We start from the raw sequence: 9,622 nt of genomic DNA on the forward strand, positions 1-9,622 counted from the left end.
ATGTGGAATAACCGATTCCCATTGGGGCCCATTGTGCAAAGGGGGTTAAAGAATTAGATTGATAGCATCCTACAAGATGTCCATCTAAATTTCATCTATATGAGGTGTTCCACACCTCTCTGCATGTCTTCAGCTTGGTGTCACTTCTCATACCTGATGCAGATGACAGTAGAAAGCCATAGGAGAAGGCAGTGACATGGGTTATCATTGACTACTGGCATGATCTTAGACAATTTATCCTGTTTGTCATTTTCTGTAGTTAGAAGTAGCGCTCTCACTTGATTAGTTATGTGTTTCACTGGCTTTAAGAGAAACAGTTGTTAAAATATAAAATTGTTTTCTTTTCTTATAGGTCCTTCAGTCTTGGAGACTATGAGGGAGCCTCTGCACCCAGGGAAAATGTTACCCTTTACAGGGGGGAAGGGTAAACCAGTAGGGAATACAGTACAATCCCAACCCTACTGGGAGGGGCGGGAGGGAGGTGTTGCCGTCACTGTATTAAGTCGATGTTGGGAAACGTTTTAACATCTGGAGCCTTTGTGGGTGGAAATCTGTCTCCAATTACAACTCCGCACTGGATGTGAAGAAGCAAAAACAAAAAACAAAACAAAACAAAAAAAAAAAACAAAACCTATTCAGTCTACTCACAAAACAGTACATCCTGGAATATTATGGGGAATTGTACCAAAACAAGAACCACATAAATGATGCATAGGGATAAGAAAGAGGAAAAATTCTATAGCGCACAATAAAGGAAACCTAAGAATGGGGTTACAAACAGTAAAGAAGCTTTTTTTTTTTCTTAATTTAAAGATTTTTATAAATTTTCCCACATGATGGGGCCTTGTTTTTGCATGCTGATGAAGAACTACACAAATGAAGCTAATAGAATTAAAATCAGCTTGCCTACCCATAGTAGAAGCAGGTTCTTGGAAGTTACAATTTAAGGTACCCCAAAAAAGTTGGAAATAAAACCAAGCAAATTTAAACAATGAAGCACCCTGTGAAATGCCAAATGAGTCACTCCTTTTACCTTTGTGGGATGGGCAGGGAGGGAGGAATAAATGGGGGTTGGGCATATCAAACTAAAGATTGACATCTTGATTTTGCATTAAAACATTAATGTAGTGGATATAATTTGATGGTTGTACTTCATTAGATTTAATTTCTAGGCCAAGACGTTCTTTTTAAAGTGCAGTTTAAGGTTCAGGCATGCATTCTGGCTCATAGTGATTGAAAGTACTTTAAATTAGTGGGGAAGTAGCATGCTTGCATCACATAGAGTGAGATTGGTATTCATTTACCTCTGGTGCGCCAGTGTGTGTTGCAGTTTACCAATTCAATATAGCCCTGCATTTAAAATTCCTTTTTAAGATTTGTGGATTTTTTATTTTTATTAAGAATATAGATATAAAGTACTGTAGTTTACAGCTAGGCCTTGAAATATCTTCTTAGGATCTTGTTAGGAGTAAGATTGATATTGTATTGTGTGTAACCTGCACAATGTGGAAAGCTGATATACCTGTGCAAAATCTTTGCCTCCGTGCTGTCAGTGTGATGTGCTTTCTGCATGGTTATATACTACTAGTGATTTTATCAAAACTTCTAAAACATAAAATACATGGTAAAAGATCTGTAAGAGGCTGCATAAATGTTAGTTGGCACATAAAGACAATTGTAGAAGTTGAAGACATGATTGCTATATCTCAATGTTTATTCCCACTCAACATATTGCCTTCTAAGCTTTCTTTTTTTGTTCAAAGCATGATCTTAAAGATGTTTAAGTTAATGGATGTAATGCAGGGTTCCTACACTGTATTGGCGCATGTTGGTGGCCCTCTGTGCCCTAGACAGATGCACACAGGGTGCAAGTAAAAAGCTACAGAGTGAAAGTTGGTTTGGATCCTCTTCATTTCATTTGTTTAGCTTTTCTGTTATTTTTCTCTACTTACATGTATTCCTGTGAATAAATCCTTGTTAAGTTAACCCTTTACTTTTCCTTCCATGTGTATTTTCTTATATACTGTGAATGTGAAAACCTAACTGGTACACTTGATCTTGTGTCCATATGAAAGTGCAAGTCTTTATTAATTTGGATTGCCTGAACAGTGTATCCCATGATGATGAAGGAAAATGGAGAGATTTTTCTTTTTAACTCTGCTGGTCAGAGATGAAGCCACACCTTTCCATTTTTCAATGCTGCATATTTAATCTGCAACAAAAATGTTAAGCCATAACAACCTTTTTATATTTTAGTTTGTCACCTTTGCATTGCAGAATAAATCCTGAATAACCATTTTTATAAGCAGTTGCTCCTCTTTGCATGGTTCTGTTCTTCTAAAGGTGTTGAATGATACAGCCATTGCACTGAAGTTAGAGCTGTATGCGTGTGAATTTAAAAATACCGTTTCAAACAACTTCAAATGCATGGTAGCATGCAGAAAGGTTTTTGTTACTCTGTGTGTGTGTGTGTGTGTGTGTGTGTGCGCGTGCGTGTGTGTGTGTATATGTGTGTATTTTTTTAAACATGTTCTTTCACCTTTTTCCCTCTACTTTGGCTTTGCAAATTTCAGTCTGTAGAGCCCAAAATTAAGTCCTATTTTACAAATGTCCAGTTTGTTTTTTTGGGTTTTTTTTAATTATAAAGTTGGATCCAAAGGGTATGTAGCATTTTGCTTTCTAGTACCTTGCTTCATTGGGAGCTCCAATTTTGCTTCAGTCTTCAAAACCTGATTAGTATAACCATTTTATCCTTAAATCCTAGTGACACTCTGTAGTTTGTCAAATACTTCTTAGAATTTAGTGTTGGAGATATTTTAGTATTCTGGAAGAAGTAAAATATAGATTGAAAGAAATGGCAAAATTCTTCCCTAAACACTTTAAAACAAACCTATAGAAACAACCCTCAGTAAAATTATCTGGACCTGTGATTGACAATTCCACACTGACTGAAAAGCGATTTGTTACCTCTTTGATTAAAAATTGGTCTTTAATTAAGCAGATATGTAAGATGGAGTGTGCCCATTTTTGTAGTCACTTAACCTGTTTTAAATTTAAAGGAAATTTAATTTAAAAATAGTCAAATTAAGGAAATATGATTGGCAACCTGAGATTGGGTTGGGTTTTTTGTGCTTTTCTGCCCTTGAGGTTATTGTTTCTCCCCAATTTATATTTCAGATACGTAGTGTAGCCTAGGAATTTGCAGAAGCCATTTAAGTTCTCTTTTGAGGTAAGCTCTGATTTAGCATTTATTATTCTGATAAAACTTAATACATCATGGGATATATATAAAGCAACTTAATTCTTGTGGTGTAGTCTTAATAGTTTTGAATGTTGACTGAATGTCTATGAAATCGTGTTTGTCTTTGTTACATTCCAGTGTTTCTGCCTCTTGGCATGCTTAAAGCACGGCTTACTTCATCTGCTCCTTCCACACTAAAGTGCTGTTAGTGTGCTCAACTACAGAAATAGCCGCTGCTAAGTGATGTAGATTTTCTACTTGAATATTTTTATGTTGTAGGAACCTCAGGAGGTCAGTGTTTACTGTTTTATATATGCCTTCTTTTTCCTGTTCGAGCTTCTCTCTTTGAAGGATTCTAACAGAACAAAAGCTGCTGATCAACCTAAGTTGGAAACAGAAAGTGTATTTAATATAATTTAAATGCATGTTTGGCAGTTCAGTGTTGTAGTCGGTTCATTAGCAAGTGAACTTAGTGCCACAGAATTCATTTATTCAGGAAAGAATTTTGCTTTTTGTATTGTCTAATCTCTTTAATAACTTCATACCGTGTAAAAAAAAATCACTTTTTTATATTTTTTAGTTGGTTATTTCCCAAATAATCAACATGTAAATAATCTTTAAGAGCCAGTTCTGATGCTTTACATTATTGCTACTTGATTTGTGACGCAAGTTAGGTTTCAGAAGAATAGATTTTAAGACACTTAACCAAGCCATTACATCTTAAAAACGAAAGAAGTAGCATACATTTTGTAATTAACATATTGATAAACACTGTGATTTTTTTTGTTAAGACTTTTTCATTGATCTGAATTGCTTAAATTGCATATATTGTAAAATAGGATCAGATGTATATTTTAAAATAATTTGAACTGACTTTTCCTCTCTTGAAATGCTTTGTCTACTCAGTTATGAAATATTCAGATACAAGTTTTATCTCAGGTGAATACTCTTGTATCCTTTTTGCTTTGGTGACATATGCTATAAAGGTTCATCGTACTTAGTTCGTTTTTTAGTGTATTTCATGAAGAATCTTCGCATTTAGTCAGATTTTCCAATCCTTACTCTAGCAGACTAGGGTGGTATAGATCCCTCCTGGCAAGCCTTTTGCATGCAGGTTTACCTTGAAAGTGAGTTCAATTTGGTCCTCCTTTTCTCCAAACCCTCAAGATAGGAAAAGGGGTTTTTCTGTCCTGTACTGAATTACCCTGTGTAGCTGAGATGCCAGAATTAAACTAATTATATCTTAAGCTCTTTAGTCTAAATTTAACTTTAAATCCTTTGCCATAAAGAAAAAAGTGGTTTTTTTGCTTCATATAATTAATCTATATTATTCATATTGAATGTATTAACAGATAACGGTGCAAAAGACATTCTTCCCAAGAGAAGAGTGTACCATGCGTAACTGCAATTTAAATCCTTCTTTAGTAGTACTTTAAAATACAGCTTTGCTTATTGAGTTATTTTTGCAAATATTACAAGGGGGAAAACACTAACTGTTGCTACTAGTACTGTTACTGAAGTGTAGGCATTGAAATCTTAAAAACTAGGGTCTTCAGATTAAGGGATAATCTAGGTGAAAAATCAGATCGATAAAGAGCTGTGTAACAATATCATCTAGTAATAATACCATGCAAGAGCATTGTATACTTACTTAGTAGACTTCATACTGTATTAAATACGGAGATATTTCTAATGCCTCTTAAATTTTGCATAAAAGTTTTCATTCACTTGTACACTTTCCAGGTGACTTGTGACGAATTTTTTCAGTCTTAATTTAGACCTTTCCCCCATTGGTATTACTTATATGTAGAGGATTCTTTACCTTTATTCCTAATTCTTATACATGTTAATTTTAAGGTATACATTTAAATTAATAGCAACTGTTTATTGTGATTTGTATCCCAGAATGTATTGTGTTTTTAAAAAAACTGTATGCATGATTTTAAGGGAAGTTAAAATGGTGATTTTTTTTTTCTCACCTCTTGTACATTTTAAAACCAAACCAAATCTTTTTGCCAAGCACTGTATCACTAATTAGGAAAATAGTATTTTCCCTTCTGTTGAAATTTTTGTTCATCTACCATAGAATCCTCTTTTACTATGGCTTGGTATTATGCAGAATTAGCTATTTTGCAAGTCTAATTATCTTCCTCAAAGCCTACTATAACATGGTTAGCCTGTAAGGCAGTGTTTGTCCCCTCCTAATACCAGCCTCATAAAGGGGTTTCGCTGTACTTTCCCCATATTACCTTACTGATGTTTTCCTGTGTGGATATATAACCAAATTAAGATTGGATGATTTCTATGGAGATAATAATTAGACAATACTGTATAATTAATTTTACTTAGTAGATGATCATCTGTGAGAAGAGATGTTTAAACGTGGTTAATGACTTCACTTCATATTATAAAGCAGTTTTACAATTAATATTCATGTTAACATTGGGTGCAATAATTTAGTAGTTTTAGCGTTAGTTATAAATAACTGGATCTTTCTGCTGACAACTTAGGTTGTATGAGTTATGCTTAAAAGCTTTAAATCTGATGTTTCCTGTACCTGCCACACTATGTTAGAATGTGTCCTTCAAATAGATCCTCCTGCAACTTCTCAAACTGTACTAAATTGATATTTCTTGAAGTCTAACTCTGTGCTAACAGATCTTCATTTTAAATAGAATATGGTTTTAATTTTTGATAAGCTGCTGAATTTTAAAGAGAGTTTTTTGGGGCCACCAAATATTTTGGATCATGCAGAGAATATATATTGTACTGTAGTAATTTTGTATTTACATTTGTATGATGTGACATAATAGATGTGAATGTTAATCACTGCTTGACTATGTTAATAAAGTTGTTTAACTATAGATGTTTCACTCTGATTTTTAATGAAAGGAAATGAGCTTTCTTTCCCTCCCTACCCCCCATTTTGGGTCCAGATCAGTCTTGTTGTGTTGTTTTTTGTTGTTTGGGGATTTTTGTTTGTTTCAGGTTTTTTTCTTAGCTTACATATAGTGCACTCTTGTTTGGCAACCATTTTTAAATTGAAGTATTTTTTATTTTTATAGTTCAGTAAAAATATTTGTCCCACATTTTAATTTAACTGCTATTGTTGGTGTATTTTCTAAACAGATTCTAGGTTCAGCTTTTTGCGGACAAGGAGGGAAAAATAGTGCTCTGCAAAAGGAATTGAAAAGATGAAGTCCTGAATAAAACATCGTGAGGATAGATTGCATGAATGTGTATGGATGTGTGTCCTATTAAGGCGAGATTCCAGGGTTTAGGACTTAGATTGTGGGAGAAAATACTCAAAGGCAGCCTAATTATTGGTCATTCAAGATCCTGATTTGCTGCTATAATCTCAAAGAAACTGTGCCTGAAAGTAAAAACTTTTGGGTTTTTTGGTAAGTCTTTTAATACTTTTGTGAAACTAAAATACAAATGTTAGGATGTTTTCACTTGATCCTTCTTTTTTTAACTGATGGGCATTTTTATCTTGTGATTACTTCATAATTCATGTTGTTTTAAGTAGGTTACCTATGATTCTTTAGGAGTAATTGGAAAAGAAGCTTTTGAACTAGACAGCTCTTGAGTTTGGACTTGTTCCTTACCATACCAGTTGAATGTAGAAACTGAAGCTGTGACTGTCATTTTGTAATCCTTAATCTCAGAGTCGTGTTAACTGGATGTAAGACAACCTCTTGAAACATCCACATTGATTTCCAGTTCAACACAATTGCAAATTACAGTTCAGAAATTCAACACCATTTCTAAACCATTGGCAGTAGCGCTTCTGGGGAAATTGGTATACTAAGAACCTTAAGGTTTTTGTGCTAGCCGTTAATGTGATTCATTCTATGCCTCTTATAATGATCTTTCTCTGACACTGTTTTCAGTTCCAAGTATTCTTTTTCAAGCCTTTTGAAGAATTTCATTAAACAATTTAATAATTGACCATTTCTGTGCACCTAGGAAGATAGTGAATTGGTGCATTGCTTTTAGTATCCAAATTTACCTGTTAATACACATTGACATGATAGCTACACTCTTTCCATGAACAGTTTTACAACCATCTTACTACTTTTGGACATTCAGAAGTTCTCATTTTTCACTCTTAGAAATAAAGTTGTGGGGCACCTGGGTAGATGGCTGTTGGTTAAAGTGTCTGATTCTTGATCTCAGCTCAGGTCTTGATCTCAGGATGGTGAATTCAAGCCCTGCATTGGGCTCCATGTTGGGTGTGGAGCCTACTTTAAAAAGAAAAAAAAAAGTTGTGATGAATGTCCCTGTGCTGAAATGTTCGTATGCCTGCAGTGATTTTCTTGTTTTTAGTGGAATTGCCGTGTCTAAAGGAGACAGCTGCAGCCCAATTTCCTTTCAGATAAAGTTCTAATTTTCATACTCAGCAGCAATCTCAGTGAATGATGTTGTATGCTGTGAATTATAATTTAATAGCAAGGTTTTCTAACTTCAGGAAATTTTATATACAAAATTCATCTTCATGTTACATATTTAACATTTGTCTAAGTCTTCTGTCACAGGCACATTCCCTGGTTTCATGGAACTTAGATTCTCTTGTAGGAAGGCAAATAAGTGAGTTACATGGTGGCAAGTGCCAGGGAGAAAAAGCAGATGAAAGGTATTGATGGTTGGAATGAGGCTTGCTATTTTTAATGAGATGAGGGGAGATAGAAGAAAGTCTAAAGGGTGTCACTTGAGCAAAAACTTGAAGGAGCCAGCCCATAGATGTCTGGGAATGAGTATTTAAAAGTAAAGGGGGCAAGAAAGACCAATACCTTGAGACAGTAATAGGTTTGGTATGTTTTGCATGCAAATGAGAAGGGTGTAGCTCCAGCACTGGGTGTAAGGGAGAAGAGTAGTTAGATATGATCCAAGAGGTAACTGAAGGCCCAATGGTATAGGTCAGTTTTGCACTTGTGAAGTAAGGAACCATGGTTGGATTACCTGGCTGTATTTTAAAGGAGGAATCCAGATTTGCCAACATGAGGATGGGTTGTGTGAGGGAAGAAATCAAGAGAACTCTTAAGGCTTGGTCTGACTTGAGCAGCTGGAAGAATGGAAGTGCCCGTAATTAGAATAGAAATAATCCAATATTTGGGTTGAGACATCCATGGGTGGGGCGGGGGGAGAAGTAGAGTAGGCAGTTGGAGGTCAGCGGAGATAACCTGGCTAACAAATGCAGAAAAACTGAGAGTGTATAAATGGTGCTTCAAACCATGAAACTGAATGAACATCATTAGAGGACTAGGGGAAAAAAAGGAAAGAGACGCTCCAACACAAGTCTTAAGAATTGATAAAACTATAGGGGAGCATGGTACTCTGATGAACAGAACAAGAATTTATATTGAACACAACGGAGGTCATTTTGACAAACTTAGGGCTCTGGAAGACTCAGAATAGGAGCTCTCTTCCTCCAAGGGTTGGAAGCCCGTAGGTTTTCCTTTTCCTCAAGGCAAGGTAGTTTTATGTTCTAGAAACTAAATTGTTCAAGAAATGTGGAAGCTTGTGAAGAGTGAGCAGCCCAAAGTGGCCAGAGATACAGAACTTCCCTAAATGATTAGCAGCTTGTAGTGTCAAAAGTTAAAAACTTCCCCACAAGATTAGCAGCCAGTTTTTTATTTAAGGTATGATTAGCCCAGAGTTCATGTGCCAAAGCAAGAGATGGATGCCAAAGAAATTATGAGAGAAAGGTAGTAAGTATGGGGCAATCTCATTCAGATATTTTCTTTTCAAATTATGGCTTCAGAAATGAAGAACTGCTTCATGAACAGGTAGCTCAAAAGAACTAAATCCAGAAACATCTAAATATACATGAAACTAGTATATGATCCTTAAGTGAGAAAAGATGAATTTGACAAGTATTGGCAAATCTGGGTAGACATCGGTGCAAAAAAAAAAAAATATTCCTATCTCATACTAAGAAAATGCTAGATCTAAGTTGAAACCTTAAATCTTATTATATATATTTTTTTTTCCTTAGCACGGGGAAGGCATTTCTAGGTATGATACCTCAAAAGTCTTGAAAGAGGAGATTCTTTAACAAGTGTAAAAATTCTGCATGGCAAAGTAAAAACCTGGAGGAAACTTTGCAGCTGCTTTCACAGAAAATGGTGAATTTCCTTAACTTACAGAGACAAGTCAGTAAGGCAGCTCAGTAGGATATTAATAGTTCACAGAAGGCTAAATACAGTTTTATACATATATTCAACTCCGTCAACTGAAATTCATACTTGAGTTGCTTTCACATTGACGAAAGTTAGAAAGCCGTGGTGACGGTGCACTCTTCCCTGTGGAGTACGGAAACAGGAATTTGTGCACTGCTAGCAGGAGTGAAATTCATAGGATATGAAGGGCAATTTAGAA

At 35.3% G+C, this 9,622-nt stretch overlaps 1 protein-coding gene across 3 annotated transcripts in view; it reads left to right on the forward strand.

Moving 5' to 3' along the window:
- The window catches only part of TNPO1 (transportin 1), a 96,164-nt gene extending 90,059 nt beyond the window's left edge, over window positions 1-6,105 (forward strand). For all 3 annotated transcript variants that reach the window (XM_047087829.1, XM_047087837.1, XM_047087846.1), the window contains one exon: window positions 353-6,105. The gene's annotated coding sequence lies outside the window, so the exon portion shown is untranslated. The remainder of the gene's footprint in view (window positions 1-352) is intronic.
- The last annotated feature ends 3,517 nt before the right edge of the window (window positions 6,106-9,622 follow it).

The sequence above is a fragment of the Lynx rufus genome, unplaced genomic scaffold (genome assembly GCF_022079265.1).
Source record: "Lynx rufus isolate CCGP_SWC_20201006 ecotype Redwood Valley unplaced genomic scaffold, mLynRuf1.p SCAF_1, whole genome shotgun sequence".
Classification (NCBI taxonomy): domain Eukaryota; kingdom Metazoa; phylum Chordata; class Mammalia; order Carnivora; family Felidae; genus Lynx; species Lynx rufus.